Source organism: Neovison vison, chromosome 13 (assembly GCF_020171115.1).
Source record: "Neovison vison isolate M4711 chromosome 13, ASM_NN_V1, whole genome shotgun sequence".
Lineage (NCBI taxonomy): Eukaryota > Metazoa > Chordata > Mammalia > Carnivora > Mustelidae > Neogale > Neogale vison.
Genome location: NC_058103.1, coordinates 34,810,523 through 34,826,982, shown reverse-complemented (window position 1 = coordinate 34,826,982; position 16,460 = coordinate 34,810,523).

Genomic DNA, 16,460 nt, shown 5'->3' with positions numbered 1-16,460 from the left:
ACTAGTAGGGACATACTACTTGTGGTTAGCATCTGCAGTGGGATGGGGCAATCTTATGAGACTGAGCCCTTAACCTATGGAATCTGATACTATCTCTGGGTAGGTAGTATTTAATTTTGGTAGGTAGGAATTGATTTTGTAGGATGTCTAGCTTGTATTCAAGAATTATTGGTGTTAGGGAAAAAGCTTGCACATACACATTAGAATGGGGCTCAGAACACTTTAGTAATCCATGGCACACTTCAGGTATACAGTATGGACACAATAAATGAAAACTTCTTCTGTTATTACAATGATGACATTAAGGATAATGTTGTTCTTGGTCTTTGGGCCACCAGCTTGTGTAAGTCCAATAGATCATAATGTAAAGTGGACCCAAAAAAAGGCTACTCCCTGATTGTCTTTTTTTTTTTTTAAAGATTTTATTTATTTATTTGACAGAGACAGATCACAAGTAGGCAGAGAGGCAGGCAGAGAGAGAGAGGAGGAAGCAGGCTCCCTGCCGAGCAGAGAGCCCGACGCAGGACTCGATCCCAGAACCCTGAGATCATGACCCGAGCCGAAGGCAGCGGCTCAACCCACTGAGCCACCCAGGCGCCCCCCTGATTGTCTTTTTATCACTCTGGTAACACAGTGATTTGTCAAATTTTCTTTTGTATCCCTGAAAATAAATAGTTTTACTCTTTGCTCATTCACCCAAAGTCATTTTTGATACCTACTGTATCCTAAGCACACAGAGTTAAAAATAGTTTAAAATAGTTTAAAATAGCTAAAAGCATGCTGAGTTAAAAATTGTTAAAAATTATTAAAAATAGAAAGATGAATAAGACCTCAGTCATAGCCTTCAAAAGCTCACCATGTAGGAAGGGGGACAGCTGAGGTCTGGGACATCACCCCATGGTCAAGGCAGGCAAGAGTCAGGTCACAAAAGGTAAACTGAAGTTAATGGGGAAGGGGATGGTCTGGACAATGCAGAGCAACTTACCCAAGCAAAGAACATTTGCAAAGGAAGAGAGAGAGAGCTTGGAACATTCTGTCATTTAGCCAGACGGCACACAGTGAAATGATCAAATATGATACTGGAAGAACCTATTTAAGGGTGTATATTAGTCAGGCAGGGCTGCCCTAACCAAATACAAGTGACTGGGTGGCTTAAACAACGGAAATTTATTTTCTCACAGTTCTGGGGGCCATAAGTCCAAGGTCAAGGTGCGATGATCCTGAGGCCTTTCTCCTTGGCTTCTAAAGGGCCACCTTCTCATTGTGTCCTCACGTGGTGTTTTCTCTATGTCATATACATCCCTGCTGTCACCTTCTTTTCATGCAGCCACATTAAGTCAGGGTCCCTCCCTTATGACTCCATTTAACCTTCATTATTCCCTTAAAGACCTCATCTCCAAACAAGTCACACTGGGGGTTAGGGCTTCAACATATGAACTGGGTGGGGGGGGTAGACACACACAACAGTGGGCAAGCTTGGTGGCAGGCCAGCCAGAGACGTGAAAACTAAAAGTGGTAAGGTGAAAATGGTGAAAAAAAAAAAAAAAAAATGGTGAGCTGCCCTGAGTTAGTGGGAGTAGGAATGAAGAAAAGGGGAAGTCCCTGGAAAACCAAGTTGGCAGGATTGATGAGACACAGCACCTAGCTAACTGTGGAATGACTTAGGTAACTGAGTACGGAATGATCATGCGCCGAGGTGGGGTGAAAGCAGTATGTGGGGGGTAAGTGAAGAGCTCACCTCTTCACTGTTGGCTTGGAGGTTCCTGGAGGACATATCAGTGGAGAAATCAAACATGGAGTAGGTATGGGGTCTGGCTCAGGAAAGGTCTAGGCTGGAAATAACAGATTTGGGAATGGCTGGCATGGATAATTGCTGAGTAAGGACGTGAGAGTGGATGAAATCACCTGGTTAAAAGTAAGTAGAGTGGAAAGAAGAGGTGGCCAAAATCTAAACCTCAGAAAGAAATCATTTAAAGAGCGGATGGAATAAGAGTTGCTTGTGAAGATACCTGAGAGAAAAGAACCAGGGAAGTAATTGAAAAATCAAGAGCATATGAGGTCATGGAAGACAGGAAGGAGAGTTTCAGGGTCAAATGCCACCCAAATATTAACAGTGTGACCTTAAACATGAATGCAGCAGGCAGATACGAGTGACCCTCATGGGGACAGTTCCAGCACAGCAGGAGAGGCAGGAGCCCCGCCCGAGGGTTGGTACAAGGCGGGGGGGGGGGGGGGGGGGGGGGGGGGGGGGAACGGACACAAGGAAGGGGTGACCTGAGTAAACGAACCCTCTCGATTTGCTGCGTGAAGGAAATGACAAGGAAAGAATGGAAACTAAAGGGGAACTTAGAAGCCAATTAAGGGTCTGCTGTTGTTCACGTAAAAGACTTTAGCACATTTATTGGGAAAATATAACTGAGCATAGGAAAATGATAGCATAAGGATTCCAAGGAAGCAGGGAGTACAATGCAGGGTCCAGATGGAAGAAATGCACCGGGCATTAAGAACCTTTCGCATGGACAGATTAGGGCCCTGAAGTCGAAAGAAATCAGCAGGCTGAGGCTCCTTCTCCCTCCCAGGTCTTCGCGTTACCACTTCTGCTTTACTGGAGCCTTTATTCAGACATCAAGCTCTCCTTTTTCAGGACAAACACATTTTTCCAGTTGGACTCTCATCAACCAGCCCTCTGGGACTTAACACAGGCCCTAGTGCCTAACAGTGGCAATAAACATTTCCTGAATAAAAATCTAGGAGTGTGGCCTTAAGCCTGTGCAGCACAGACCTTGCACCTTCCCACGGATGGTCACCAGAGAACGGAACATAAAGAAAAGGCAGACACACACTTTCAGGAAGGTCTCTGGGAAAGATTCATTATTCACTCTACAAACATTTACTGAGTGCCTAGTGCTGCCTTCAGCCATAGAACAGATGGCCCAAGGCAGCTGATTTATAAGGACTCCTACAAACTGGAGGATTCCCTGTTCCCCACAAATGACAACTCCGTGCCTTCTACACGCACCCATCTGCCATTACTGGAGCCCAGATATTCTGTCTGAATCCCCAGCATTGAGAAGCAGATCACTATCAATTTTTCTTTCTGTCAACAGGAGCTGAGGAATAATTATGCCCAATTGACATAAGCAGCTCCGATTGCCTTCAGAATTTGGCCTGAAGCCCAATTATATTTCTCTAGCTTGTGCCACAGAACATGAACAGTACAATTTGTCTTATTTCCTTCTCCTGCTTTTTAGAATATTCAAAAAAAAAATTGGCTCCAGTGAAACCAACCAAGCATGTTCTTTAAGAATAATTTTGAGCACGATCTATAAGCCAAGTTAATATGATATATATTCTGAGAGAAATTCAGTTGAAAGCATTTAGATATATTATTTTTAAATTATATGCACATGAGTAAAGTATACTGCACACAAATAATTTTAAAATGCTGTTGCTAGGTTGAATATAAATTAAGGTTGTAAATGCATACATTCAGGGACACACACACACACGCACACACACACACACATACACACACACACACAGTCCCACATTCACCCCTGAGCTGTTTTGTAAAAATTATTTTCTAAGCTGGTTGTTTGAAATTTAGATTACAATGTTTCCACAGAAAATGCCCCAGATGCTGGGCAGCTTCCCAGGGTTATCTCCTAAAACCAACTTTACCTGTAATGTAGATGAACCAGGTAGGACTGATCTGATTCTTGGGGAGAGTGGAATATGTGTGAGGGGAAGAAAAAGAGGTCAGGGGACCATAGGATAGAAAAGAGATCAGCTCCATCTAAAACTTTGCATTCTCTGGTTTCCAAACCCCCCATGTTGCTCTGTTTCATGTTCTGGAATCCTTTTTCCAAGCTCAGACCTGCACTTGATGTCAAAGTCTCCATGTACCAACTGTGCTTGTCCTTGCCCATGACCAAAATCTGCACTCCATCAGAAGCACAAATCCTACCCCACGAATGGACCAGCGCTGCCCATGTGCTTATCCTCAGGACCCCACTGGTGATACCAAGACCAAAGGATGGTTTGTTTGGCACATTCAGTGTATGCTTCCTCAGTCTTGCTTTCCTTTTTTTCAAACTGTATTAGATACTAAGACTCTAAAATCAGAAGTAGAGTATAGGTATTACTGGCACTCACCAACATCCATTTATCTTCTTCTGAGCATACTTCCCAGCCTTTGTAGTCAGTGGGGCTACGTGGCTGCCTCTGGTCCATGGACTGTGAACACAAAGGACATGTATCTTTAAGGCAGAGGCAAGAAAAGCTCCTGTGTGTGTGTGTGTGTGTGTGTACTAGCTTCCTAGGGTTGCTGTTACAAAGTATCACAACCTGATCGGGTTAAACAACAGAATTTATCGAGCCCTATATCAGGCTCCCCGCTCAGTGGGATACCTGCTTCTCCTTCTCCCTCTGACTCTCTGCCTTCTTGTGCTCGCTTGCTCTGTCTCTGCCAAATAAATAAATGAAATCTTAAGAGGTGGGGAAGAATTCTGGAGTTCTAGAAACTTGAGATCAAGGGATTGGCCAGACCATGCTATCTCTGAAGGTCCTAGGGAAGGATCTGTTCCAGGCTCTGTCCTGCCTCTGCCAGTGCTTTGCCTTAAGGCAGTATAACTCCGTATCATCACATGGCATTCTCCCTGTGTCCATGTCCTTCTGTCCAAAATTTCCCCTTTTTAGAAGAACACCAGCCATATGGCATTAGGGCTTACATGATGACCTCACTTCAACATGAATACTTCTGTAAAGACCCTATCCCTAAGTAAGGTTACATTCTCAGGTATTAGGAGTTAAACCTCCAAAATATCTTTTTAGAGGGATACAGTTCAACCCATAATACAATATGATGAATTCAACCCACTAGAAACATGAAAACCTGGTCTTAAGACAGCAGAGCTTGGATCGCTGACTTCCAGACTCCCAGAGGACTTCACATGTAGGAGAAATAAACTTTTGTTAAGCCACTGGAATGTGGGGGCTGTGTGTTGTCGCAGCAGAGGCCAGCCTAATCACCTAATGATACAGGAATATTTCATGTAGAACTCCAGATTTCTTCCTCGGGAAGATCTAACCTACCAGACTTGCATCTCAATGGCAACAATTGGCAGCAATTTCCCTTAGACTGAACCAAATTCTGCTCCACAGACCCCCAGGTCACTGCAGTCCCCACGACTCCCTGTCACTGCCCCCACAACCATTTTCCATTGCATATCTTATTTTTCTTACTCTCCCCTGCTTTATCTGATTACATTACCTGCCCGGCCTAAGCTTGTGAATCTGCCAACTCTGCTCTACACTGGTCCTATCATTCAGAGCTGCCTTTAAATTATAATTTTTGTATGTGTTCTCAGTAGCCCCATAGAGAGCTGCAGGTCATGCTAGCAGAGAAAGTCCTTTCTAGCTCAGAGTTCATAATAACCCATTTGCCTGTTCACTTTTAATGTAGAGGCATAAACACATTTCAGGGCCAATTTCAAATATATGTTGGAAAATCATCATAACATCAAAAACAGAGCTTCATCCCTATTTTCAAAGCTCATTTTTATACTCATACCAATTCTAACAAGTTAGAGGCAGAAGAAGTATTACTATCATCTCTTTACCAATGAAGTAATTAAAGAGTCATGAAGCAGGTAATACAACAACAGTCCCAGAACTGGCGATTGGCAAAGGTGGGACAGAATGTGCAGCCCCTACGACTCAAAAGCAGTGTGCTTGGCAACCTATGGGTCTTCATTTCCTCACAGAAAAGTGAAGTCGTTAGACAAGAAGTAGGGGTTTCCAAACTAAAGTTTAGCCGTGTAAGTTTAGTCAAAGCTCATGTGAAAGGGTCAAAAGAACGTTAAGTGGCTCCAGCTGACCTAGAGGTGAGCTCACAAGTCAGGGAAGTGACGCTGGGCTACCAGCATATGTTTTGACCAAGAAACATTTTGACTCAGGAGAAAACACAATCAATTAAACTTTCAGCTTCTAAAAAAAATTGCCCATTTTCTTTTTAAATTGCCGAATATCGTAGATATATCCACATCAAAAAAATATATCCACATCTTAATCCCCAGAACTTGTGAACATTAACTTATATGGTAAAAGATTGAATGTTACCTTATTTGGGAAAAGGATCTTTGCAGATATAGTTAAGTTAAGGGCTTTGAGATGAGGAGGTGATTCTGGATTATCTGAGTGGGCCCTAAATCCAATGACAAGTGTCCTTATAAGAAACAGAAGACACACAGGGCACCTGGGTCACTCAGTCGGTTAAGTGTCTCAGGTCATGATCCTGTGGCCCTGGCATGGAGCCCTGTGACAGGCTCCCTACTCAGCGGGGAGTCTGCTTCTCTCTCTCCCTCTGCCCCTCCTCCGGCTCATGCTCTCTCTCTCTCTCTCTCTCTCTCAAATAAATAAGATCTGAAAGAAAGAAAGAAAGACACAGAGGAAAAGGTCATATGAAAACAGAGGCAGAGACTGGAACTTTGCAGCCACACACCAAAAAATACCTGAATCTACCTTCTGGAAAGGAAAGATTCCGGGAAAGATACTCCCCTACAGCCCCAGGGGAAGCATGGCCCTGCTGACACTTGACTTGGGATTTATGGTCTTCAGAACTATGAGAGAATAAATTTCTGTTATTTTAAGCTGCCAAGTGTATGGAGATTTGTTACAGCAGCCAGGAAACTAATACATCAAGTAATGTGAAAAATTAAAAAGCCCATACTCTACCTGAGCTTTACCACACTGCCAACACCATTCCAGGACAGAGAAGCAGAGATAGGATCAAACTGAAGGATAAGTGGGGGTGGAGGAGGTTCAGAGAGGAGGTGAGGCTCAGGTACTCTCTGAGGATGTCTTACGCCTTGGCTGGTCCATGTCTTAAATCCATTCCTCCATCAGAGTTAAAGATACTTTGTGTACAGATATTTAGCCCTTTATTCTCAGCTCCAGACTGTACAGGAAATTGCCAATTATATTTCTACCAGTACTCTCAGAACTTTTGGTAATACACATTTTCATTTCATAATATTCCCATGTAATGCTGGTTTGTGGAAATAAGCCTCATGGTCCTCAGAACCTTTCCCAGTTTAATCAGACTTCTAAGAAATATCTTTAATATTTTTCTGAGTAAAAAATAATAAATATGCATAAAAATTCAAACAATAGGTCAATGAATAAAGTGGGAAATGAAAACCACCGTAACAGGAGTAGGGGTTGGGGTGGAATAAAAATCAAGGGTAGATATTGCTCACATTACTGATGATAGCAACCAATGATTTTATGGTTTTACAGGGTCATTTTGTATAGCCATGCCATGACACAAGATCTACATCAAAATGACTGAGCCAAGATGAATCTTGTATCAAGATACCTTTACAAAATTGCTCTGCTTTTCCCATTGAACTAGATATTCTTCCTGACCTGACAACACCCAGAAAGTCCCTTAAGAGTTTTCCAGAAACTCATAAGAGATCTTTGGGACACAGTTTGAAAAATGTTGGGTGTGATGCTCTTAAAATGTCTCTCCACTTAACATTCAGGAAATGTGTATAGATGTGGGTGTATTTAATAGGCAGTCATAAAATAACACAATACAACAGAAAGCTATTGGAATGCATACCCATAAACCAGTAAATGCCTGCCAGCAATCAGAAAACTAGTAGTTTCTGCCTCTATTGATACTTGTGATTGCAACTTAATGATGTTTTTACTTAACTGATGGCAGCTGTCTCCATGAGAAGCTATTAGCACATTAGGTCTTTATTAAGACTGGCAAAGTAATAAATAATGTTCATGACTTCTCTTTTGTTCACAAGGTTAATTGTTGTTTAATAATATTCTTGTGATGTGTTAAGAGCTCTCAAGGAATTATATATGTAAACCACTTAGCTAAAAAAAGAAGTCTTAGCAATCTACTAATTTACAAAGTCGTTGATAGAGTTAAGACATACCTGGTGGTAACGTACTGGGTATTATGATGATTATCCAGGATTTTGCATTTATTCTAATTTTTTTGGTTTAAATCAACAAATACTTACTCGGCAAAATACCTAGAAACTCTGGGAGGTACAAAGTCATATAAGATGCCACCAATATTCTCAAGAAATGGTTGAAGTTGTTGAGGAAGAAACTACATACATGTTAAGTCAATCATTAAAATGAACTATATTCAGGGGATAGAGAGAGAAAACTAATTCAGCTTGGTTATAATATATAATCTAACTATGCATTGCTGTATTTGGTTTGCTAAAACTTATTAAGAAATTTTCTTAAGTCTAAGGCATTTGTTTAAGCCTCTGTTACTTGGTTACTTAGCTACTTACTGCCAAACACACCCCAACTTACCTAGGTGTGCTCCTTTAGACACCACTCTCCTTTGAGCAAGATGGGACCTGAGAGATTAGTCCTGCCAAAGAGGAGGACAGACCCCAAAGAGAAGAAGGGATTGACCAAAATAATGCGGTGGTGACAAAGACTGGACCCACCAGACCTCAGGTCACCCAATTTTTCACTCCCTGAGGCTTTAAAAAAGGGTTTTGTCTGTGCCAACACTGCCCTTACAGTCTGCCCAGTTTGGACAGAACACCCCCAATCCCAGCACACAAATGAGACACAAAGGCAGAAAGGAAAAAAATATGGTGGTGGCGGTAATGATGAAGGATGCGGAGGAGGAGATGAGGAGAAAACAACGATTTAGTGAGAACTGAAGACAGTCTAGGTGCTCTACAAACACATCTACTGTAAGCTTTAAAAAGTATCTCTCCAAAGCATGGACCTGAAGTAGCCTGACTTCACAGATGAGGAGACAGGGCCGTTCAACACCCAAGGTTCGCAGTTAATGGCTGCCAGCAAATGTGAAATCCCAGACTGGTCGGACTTCAGGGCCTGGACGCTAAACTACAACACACAGAACACAATGGGCTAGGCGACTTCTGGAGAACCTGCGCAGCCCATGAGTCTGAGAGGGACCAGACAGGGTCACGGGACGGTCCTTTCCGCTGGTGGCTGAGAGAACTCTGAGGAAGGGCTGATTGCTAAAGCCCCCAGTGGCTTTCCTGACGTTCCTGCTCTCCGTGGTACATTCAGTAACCAAGACAATCATCTCAAACAGGAATTCCAACGAAGCTCGGAGCAAGTTAATTAGCCGTGCTGCAGACACATTAAAACTCTGGGAGCAGTTACCATAGTAGGTAACCTTGCATGTTTTACAAAGTGTGGCGTTTTCATTTCAGCTCATGTTGAATAATGAATAATTTTCCTTGCCCCCTGCCAGATAGTGAATGATGAGATGCCCTTCGGTGATTCAGCGATGTTGAATTAATCGGATGATAGAATATCCACATCTTTCCCTGGGCCACCAACCCGTTCCTCTATGATTTTCCTCTCTTCCCATCTCCCTCTCCCGAAATTCTACCACAGACCTGGAAAGGAGATGGCTGCAGAGGCGGCAGCTGCCACCCCGCCCTGTTGGAGGCTGACCTGTGTGGGAATGTGGATGCGAGGGGAGGGGGACCCTCAGGCATTCCTGGCAACCCAGATGGGGTGGCACCAGCAAGCAGTCTCTGTTCAGCCCACCGTGAACCCATCTGGCCTGAGGCATCCCACACCGTTGCCTCCAGGGGAGACAACTGCAACACCCTTAATGTCACTCTCCAGCTCCTACATAATTTGTCTTTAGAAAAGTCACATGTTTGGGACACCCGGGTGGCTCAGTCAGTTAAGCATCAGACTCTTGGTTTTGGCTTAGGTCATGATCTTATGGGTCATGAGATCAAGCTCTCTGCTGCTCAGAGGGGAGTCTGCCTGAGGATTCTCTCCTTCTGCTCCTCCTCCCCTCACAGCTGCACTCTCCCCACCAAACACAAAAATATATTTTTTAAAGATTTTATTTATTTATTTGACAGACAGAGATCACAAGTAGGCAGAGAGAAAGGCAGGGGGGTGGAAACAGGCTCCCCACTGAGCAGAGAGCCCGATGCGGGACTCGATCCCCGGACCCTGAGATCACGACCTGAGCCGAAGGCAGAGGCTTTAACCCACTGAGCCACCCAGGCACCCCACAAAAATATTTTTTTAAAAAAGAAAAGTTATGGGGCACCTGGGTGGCTCAGTGGGTTAAGCTGCTGCCTTCGGCTCAGGTCATGATCTCAGGGTCCTGGGATCGAGTCCTGCATCGAGCTCTCTGCTCAGCGGGGAGCCTGCTTTCCTCTCTCTCTCTCTCTGCCTACTTGTGATCTCTCTCTGTCAAATAAATAAATAAAATCTTTAAAAAAAAAAAAGAAAAGTTATATGTTTATTTACTTTTACTTTTATTTCCCTTCACTGAATGTAAACCCCATGATAGCAGAGACTGGGTTTTGTTTACTGCCGTGCTCAGGAGACAGAACCTACCACAGTGCCTAGCACATCAGAGGAATACAATACTGTTTGCTAAAAGGGATTTCCTGGGGAGGTAGAGGAAAGAATCAAACTTCATCCCACGTAGCAAGACTTCCCCCAGTCCCCTACTGGACATCTGTCCTCTGAGGTAACCCTTCTCCTTTTTCCACCCAGCCTCCACAAATGCCCCTCAACTGTCCCAACAATCTAGAACAGTCCTTCTACCAAAACAAAGCCCAGGGTTCCCCCCCACCACCTTAGAAATCATTTCAGCTAAAGACAAAACAATCCAACCATCAATAGACAAGTGACTAAGTAAATTAGGGTACATTCATAAAACGGGATACTATGCAGACATTACAAAGAATTTGGCCAATGATAGAGAGACAGATAGATAGATAGGAAGGACAAGTAATAACTGAGAGGGGCACCTCGGTGGCACAGTTGGTTGGGCTCTTGGTTTTGGCTCAGGTCACGCTTTCAGCATAAGATTGAGCCCTGTGTGGGGCACCCTGCTCAACATGAAGTCTGCTTGGATTCTCTCTCCCGCTGCCTCTGTCCCACCATGTATTCACTCTCTCAAATAATTTTTTTTAAAAGTATAACAACTGAGAAATATTACTTAATGAAAAAAGCAAGACACAGTACCACAGGTATAGTATGATTATATATGTGAAGGAGAGAAACGAATACATTTATATTAAAATTTGCTTAGTAGATCTTTGGAAAAACATGTAAGAAACGGTTAATGGTGGCTGCCTGTAGGGTACAGAACTAAGAAATTGTGGGAAAAGAGACATTTTAAAGGGGTTTCTTGGTACTGTTTGAAGTTTTAGTTTTTGAGGTGTAGCTTCTTTTTTCCTTCTAGAGTACCTAATTTTTTAAATGTATATCAAATAAACATAATTATAAACTAGAGGAAAGAAAAACATGTGGGTGGGCAGGCAGACAGATAGCTAAGCAGGCCATCGATCAACTTCATCACACCCCTGGAAAAATTCACCCAACCAAACAGGAATATCATGTTTTGGGGTGTGTGCTGAGAACACAGACTTGAATCTTCATCCTTCCATTTTCTGAAAGAATAAAGCCTTCGAGTATATAATGGCACCTGTTGGATCCCAAGACCACAGAAACTCAATGAGCTAACAATTAACTTAAAAATGCATTTTAATGTAAGTTATTTAAAGGTAACTATGGGATTGATCTACCCAGAACTTTCAGTTCCCCCAGCCATTCTTTTCACAGAAAATAATTTTTTAAACCAGAATAAATTATCTTTGCGATAACAATAGAATGTAATGAGTGTTTGGAAACATGTTCTACTTGTCAAAAAACTCTCCAATCACATGAACTTGGTTTTCTGGAATGCATTTCTCACTGAATTATTTATTATCTGCTGGTCCTTTCGCCTGTCTCCACCACTTGCTACTACGTCCTATACAGTTATTAGGTCAATTGTTGGAGTAAGAGAGCAAGAGCTAGGCTTTTCTGTTTTTGTGTTAACCCCCTGGGATAAATCCCACCTGTCCTTTGGAGGGTACTGTGAACTCTCTTGACAGGTGAGGGTGTTGGCTCTCTGCCAGGGAGACTCCACAGCAGCTGACAACCACATGCCATGGCTGACCAAAAACCATGCTCCAGAGCTACTGAGGGACAGTCAGGAATTAAGTCTGGATCCAAGAAACATGCAGGCCTGGGCAATCCTCACCTCCCACAGATTCTTCCAACTCCCTTATCTATACCTGCCTCAAGACCTAAGCCTGTGCCTATACCTATACCTGTGTCTACACACATACCTCCCCTGGACCAAGATATCTATACCCTCTCTCTTTGACTGAGTTAGACAACAGACTGAGTGTTTCTGAGCATAGATAAAGAAGGAAGGCAGTGAGTTTCATTCCTGAAAGAAATGAAGTCCTTCTCTTAGTGATTCTGCCCTATTTGGCAGCATCAAGATCATGGTAGAAAGAACAGTTCCTTTCTGACCACCAAAGAACCACCAGGACTGGATTTATAGTTCTAAGCCAGCTAAAGGGAGGAGGCTCTGGTAAGAGCTGAAGGGCAAGCTTGCACTAGCCAATTCTGGATAAACCAGATTAGATTGCCCGGGCAGAGGTGGGTGATTTAATAAGCATGGCAACCAATCAATTCTAGGGTCATATCTTCATAACTTTCTATTTTGCATCTTCCTGGAATTAAAGAAAAATTGTTAATGTAATCAGCAAATTCCTAGATCACTGACAATCGTAGGGGATAAATGAACACAGTGGCATTTTAATTTAGGGGCTGATTAGCTAATGAAGGAGGTGTTGTTTAGAACGGGATGATTCATGTGTCTAGCCTTGTAGCTTCACTCCTCTAATTGAAGGCCTAGACAGTCACTTACAAATCACTCAAGACAGGGCCACTTTAAACCCTTATCAGTCATTCACACCTAAATGTGAATTAATCTATTTTAGTATATGTGCTGCCCAAGCGAGCACGAATTAATCTATTTTAGATTAAAAACAGTTTTCAACAGGACAAAGAAGGACAGAGAACATGGTCCCGGCTGTTTGAGGGAGACGGAAAGGATGCCACCATACAATGGGGTAACTGGAAGGGAAAGATGGGGAGGACAGAATCAGCACCAAAGACAAATTCCAGTATTTCTCTTGGGTAGCAGGGCTCTCAAGCAGTGGAGAGCTTTGCCCATCTCAAGAGCCTGTGTACTCTATCCAGTGGCAGAGAACATGGTGGTTTCCTCATCTCCCTGTTCATATATTTGTCTTTAGCTCTTTTTGTATAGAGGAGACTTGTCTAAGGATATCAGCCAGCTGCCCAAGCTCTAGCTGTTCTTGGACCATTCCCATAACTAGCAGCAGAATAGCAAAACTTCACTCTTTCATAGGAATTATTTCATAGGAATTATTTCACAGGAATCATTCTCTCAAGTTTCATAGGAATTATACTCTGCTTACAGGGTGTCACCTCTGCCTGGCCATTCCCTCTTCTTCCTCTTCTTCTTCTTCTTCTTTTTTTTTTTTTAAATATTTTACTTATTTATTTGACACAGAGAGAGAGAGATCACAACCAGGCAGAGAGGCAGGTAGAGGGAGAGGGAGAAGCAGGCTCCCTGCTGAGCAGAGAGCCTGATTCGGGGCTCGATTCCAGGACCCTGAGATCATGACACCAGCCAAAGGCACAGGCTTAACCCACTGAGCCAACCAGGTGCCCCTCCCTCTTCTTCTTAACCATAGTAATATCCACCTTGAACATCCTTATTATACATAAACATAGAATTTATAATGGTCTATGAATTCAGCCACATGGTCTATTATTTGCAGCTTCTTGATAAATGGGTCCTAAGGTTAATTATGGCTTTATTAAGAAAGTCATTTGACTAGATTCTGGCTGTTCCCATAGCCAGACACCTAACACTTAGGGAAAGCTGAACCTCACATGGGGGGTTAAGTCGTGCCCCCCCATTAACATATTGAAGCTCCAAGAACTAGAATGTGACTGCATTTGGAAACAGTATTTGTAGATGATCGAGTTAAAATGAACTCATTATAGTGGGCCCTAATCCTAAGACCCAAGGCTCTATTGGTCTTATTCCATGAGAACCAGGTAATTTAGCAAATTATATCCATCCGTTTTGCACACTGTTCCAATGGCTCTAGGTGAGACTCTTTATAATCTCACAGAGGAGGTACTTCAGCTTTGGGAATCACTTTCTGTCTTTTCACTCAGATACCCTGACTCAATAGAAAGTGTACAACGAATGACCAGCAATGTCTGCTGCAGGCATAAATAAGACAGGGAATTTGCCCCTCATGCCTATGTATTTGCCATGCCTGGACTAAATGGTGTCTAGCCCTTCCAAACTTAAAAACTTTAAAATTTCCTTCTCAGGGCACCTGGGTGGCTCAGTCAGTTAAGCACCTGCCTTCCGCTCAGGTTACGATCCCGGGGTCCTGGGATGGAGCCCTGCACCAGGGTCCCTACTCGCCAGGACCTACTTCTCACTCTTCTTCCGCCTGCCACTCCCCTGCTTGTGTTCTCTCTCTCAAATAAATAAAGCCTTTTAAAAAATAAAATAAAATAAAAAATAAAATTTCTTTCTCCACCGATCCAGGGTTTCTTATTATTGCCTTCATTATCACTTTTCGTCATTGTTGCTGCTTTATGCTACTCACTCTCGATACACCTGTTTCTTTTTCTTTTTTTCTCTCTTGTCTCTTCTCCAGTTGCGATGGTTAATTTTCTGTGTCAACTTGACTGGTTCTAACGGATGCCCAGACAGCTAGTAAAACATTATTTCTGGGTGTGTCTACGAGAGTGTTTCTGGAAGAGAGTCACATTTGGATAGGTAAACTGAAAGAGTAGCTTGTCCCATCAGTGCAGGTGGGCATCATGGAGGGCCTGAGTAGAACCAAAGGACAGAGGAAGAATGACTCGCTCTCTGGTTGAGCTGAGACACCACCTTTCCTGCCCTTGGACATGTGTACTCACGGCTCTCAGGCCGACCCCAAGACTCATACCACTGGCTTCCCTGGTTGTCAGGGCTCTGGGCCCGGACTGAATCACACCAGCAGCTTTCTTGGTTTCTCAGCTTACAGTTGGCAGATCATGGGACCTGTCACCTCTGTAATCAGGTAAGCCAATTCCTATGATAAATGGAGCCTCTCGGTGGCTCACCCAGTTAAGCAGCCAGCTCTGGATTTCAGCCCTAATCTCAGGGTATGCGATCGAGCCCCTGCAACAGACTCTGCTCTCAGCAGGGAGTCTGCTTGAGATTCTCTTCCTCTCTTCTGCCCTTTCCCCTGCTTGTGTGCTCTCTCCCTCTCTCTAAAATAAATTAATGAATCTTTAAAAACAAAGAGACAGACAGACAGACAGATAGATAGATAGCTAGATATGAGGATATATGTACATATCCAGCTGATTTTATTTCTCTGGAGAACCCTACAATACACCAACCTTATCCTGCTCTGTTTTGGTATGCTTAATGGCTTTGGTGCTGACAGAATTATCTATTATAACCATCATCAGCCAATAAAAATTCACTTTTCCTTTTAAGCTGATAAAATGACTAATCACAAGACACTGTCTATAACCTTTTCAGATTAAGCTCTTGGTTACTTTCCTCTATGCTTATAGTAGCCTTTTTTACTTTTCTTTTCTTTTTTTTTTTTTTTTTTTAAGTCTCCTAAAGGTTTGTGAGCACTGGAGGCTGATACACTGGAAAAGTGCTGTGATACAGAAAGTTTCCAACACTTAGTGATTGACAAGTGGTAAAGCCACAGTCGCAGTTTCTGAAGAGAAGGTGATTACATTACAGTAAACAAAGTCCCATCTTTCTCTACAGCTTCCCATACATCATCCTGTTTAATCTTCACAATCTTGTGATGCAGGCAGGGCAAGTACCCCGTCGTTCCCACACTGCATTTAGGGCTCAACATCAGAAAGACCCAGTGACTCAACCGCATAGAATTCCAACATTCCGGGTTGTGTCATCTCACCAGTCATGCAACAAATTACCTAATCTCACTCGTAAGGATATTATCATATCTGATGTAGATACTCTTTAATAACCATCAAGATCCACCAAGTGAATAGGGTTAAACTTGGCCAGGATTGCATTGATTAAAAACCACATTTAATGAGGCTTTAAACTGTGTCCAAACAGCTTTTCCCCAAAGCGGCAGAACGGCTTCTCTCTGAAGCATTCTCCCTTTTTGAGTGAACCATTTTGCTATATAATTTCATGCCTCACTCAGAGGCTCTGATTGCCTCATCAGGTGTGAATCAGACAAATTAAAGAAATAACCAAATTCATTTTGCACACGGCTCCAAATTACTAGGCTCAGAGCAAGGGCCTGTATTTTACTCCACACTTGCCCCACATGAGGAATGGGCTTTGGGGTGACTGTTTTCCTCGCTAGGAACGCCCCCTTTCACTAGTCTGGTTACTGCCTGTGTGTTGAGTAGTCAAACTCACCATAAATATGCAAACACATAGCCAAGTGTTTCCACAGGGAAACAACCAGGCTTTAATGTTTTCTAGAAAAGTAAGGAGATTATCGTGA